At 31.4% G+C, this 2,619-nt stretch overlaps 1 protein-coding gene across 1 annotated transcript in view; it reads left to right on the top strand.

Annotated features, from left to right (window-relative positions):
• Positions 1 to 1,419: 1,419 nt before the first annotated feature.
• The window catches only part of CCHa1 (neuropeptide CCHamide 1), a 22,186-nt gene continuing 20,986 nt past the window's right edge, over positions 1,420 to 2,619 (top strand). The window contains exon 1 of the mRNA XM_018025562.2: positions 1,420 to 1,571. The gene's annotated coding sequence lies outside the window, so the exon portion shown is untranslated. The remainder of the gene's footprint in view (positions 1,572 to 2,619) is intronic.

The following is a 2,619-nucleotide window of genomic DNA, read 5'->3' as shown; positions in this document are numbered from 1 at the left end:
AAATTAAAGCTTGATCTCTCTAACAGAGTTTGTTCTTGACAAATTTTAATAAGATATGTAGATCTAACTCTAATGCTCACTTCAGATTACATAATTGATCGTCTTTTAATAAAATCTTTTTGTAGAATAGATATACAATGAAGAAACTAATTAGGAGATCTAATAACTGGAAGTGAAATAAAACAAAACACGAAATTTTTTAAATAAATATTGTTTTGATCAGAATGTTCTGTTTATATATTTGTGTTTGCCAGTACACTTTAATTCGAGCTGTAAGTATTGCGCATATGTTAGTAAAGTGGAGATATGTATGAGAAAAAACGATGAAATTGATTGAATTAAAATTCATTAAACTCTAGATTAAATAGCGATCACGTACTGAGAATCCAATATTCGCGTCTTTGAATATCCAGAATACTTGATGTGCGTAAATTGGAGACATGTTTAATGACATTCTCGCTTTAAATTTCCACGTATGTACATAAATGCTAAAGATAGTTAAACACGGTGCTTACATCAATTTAGACATAAAGCAGCTTATGTTCGTTCAATCTAAGTTTACAATAAACTGAATGTAAACTCATTTAAAAATACTATAAATTGTATGTCTTACTCTGGAAAATTCGAACGAGTTTCTAAAATACAATTTAAAAAGGCAATACACCTACATAGACTATCCACTTGCTCGCCTTTATTAATTTAAAGCAGAACTTTCGCGCTGGTCGTTTTACCACATTTCGAGGCATTGCGAAAATTAGAAAACTCGAATTTGCAATTCCTGAACTTCTGTAACAAATGTCTTAATTTTTACTCACATCACAGAGTCTACTCACTGGCATCTTTTTCTATAATAAACATATCTTAAAATGATAATAGATAATGATAATAGATGATGATGATAATGATAATGATAGGAAAATAATTATAGAAATTGTGATGTAAATTAGAACATTTACCTTAGAATGTGAATTAAGAATTCGGTTCCAAAAATTCGGCTGTATGTTAATTGTAGGACTATTTCAAATGTTAGTAGTATGACCACCTAACAAATCAGACGTTTGTTACGGAAGGTGACAACCTTTGCTCATTGGAAATTCTCATCTTCATTTAATGATGTTTCCTAAATATTTTAAATGTCAGTAATAAACATGGCCTCTTCATCATTCATCACTCCGTCACTCATCATTGATGGTGTTTTTTTCTAATTGCAAATTCCTAGTCTGTTAATCTCTATTCTTACTGTTCGATTAATTATGATATTATGTGAGCAAATTTGTAATTGAAAACGTACGTGCACACAGCAGTGACCTATTATTTAGGAAAAAGCACCCCTATCTCTATCCATCGACGCAGGTGCGCGCTCCGAACGCGCGTTGTGGGAGGGAAAACCCCTCACTCCGCGATGCCCTGCGTGACCAGATACCGCTACTATAAAAGCCTTGATCGTACGACTTACTGGTTCAACTCGTCGAGCCCTTCGAGATCCTACTACCGCGTCCCAGCATCCACGTTTTGTTAAATCTGTGACGGAGCTTCGGTTTAAACCACGTGTACTTCGCTTTTCAATCAAGGTAATTAATAATGTATTTTATTAAATGTGATTGTGTAATTTTTTACTTCTGTACTCTTATCACTCCTTTTTGTCTTAACTGTTTTTAATATTACTATCGATAATGGGAGGAGAATTTTTCTTTCTTCACTTCAGAGCCCATTTGGGTTTACTTTTAAATGAGAATATTTAGTGATATCATTTTTACATTCGTGAAAATATTTTTCCTTCTCTAGTTTTATATTCTTGTCACTCACTTTTATGGGGATTATTTTTAATATTAATATTGTGAGAAGAATTTTTCTTCACTTCAGAGTCCATTTGGGTTCATTTTTAGGTGAGAATATTTAGTGATATCATTTTTACGTTCGTGAAAATATTTTTAATTTCCTACTAATACATTCTTGTCTCTGTTTTTTTTTTCAAAATTCTATGTAATAAGTGATCGATATGACATTATGAGACGGATTTTTCTTTTTCCATTTCAGAATGCATGATTTTATTCTTATATTTCACTTCCAGGCGAGAATATTTGATCTTATTTTTAGATTCTTGTAAATATCTTTGCTTTCCTTATTTCATATTCTTGTCATTCCTTTTATAGACTATTTTTAATAGTGATATCTCGAGAATGTAAGAATTTTCTTTTCCTAATTTTAGAATGCACCTGGGATTACACTTAAGTAAGAATATTTCATCTGGTCTAATTACTTTTACTCTTCCTGTTTTATGCTCTTGTCAGTCTTTTTTCGAGGTTCATCTTAATATATCGACAATGTGAGAAGACTTTTCCTTTTTTAATTTCAGAGTGCATCTGGTTTTGTTCCAAGAAGAGAATAATGTTCTTCACATTTTTAGACTCGTGTAAACACTTTTGCTTCTGTTGCTCTATAATTTTGTCACTATTTGTTTTCAGAATTATGTTTAACGATGTATTGGCTATACAGTCAATCCCAAAAGTTTATGTACCTTAGAAAAACGCATTTTCTACAATTAAAAAGAAATCAGACGTCGGAAGAACAATGATTTCGGATGAAAAGAGTTTATTCGTTAACGTTCAATTGGTTTCT

The sequence above is a fragment of the Ceratina calcarata genome, unplaced genomic scaffold (genome assembly GCF_001652005.2).
Source record: "Ceratina calcarata isolate Rehan_Ccalc_2016 unplaced genomic scaffold, ASM165200v1 scaffold358.2, whole genome shotgun sequence".
NCBI lineage: Eukaryota > Metazoa > Arthropoda > Insecta > Hymenoptera > Apidae > Ceratina > Ceratina calcarata.
The sequence above is the reverse complement of the archived record's forward strand: the minus strand, read 5'-3'. Positions and strand labels throughout refer to the sequence as shown.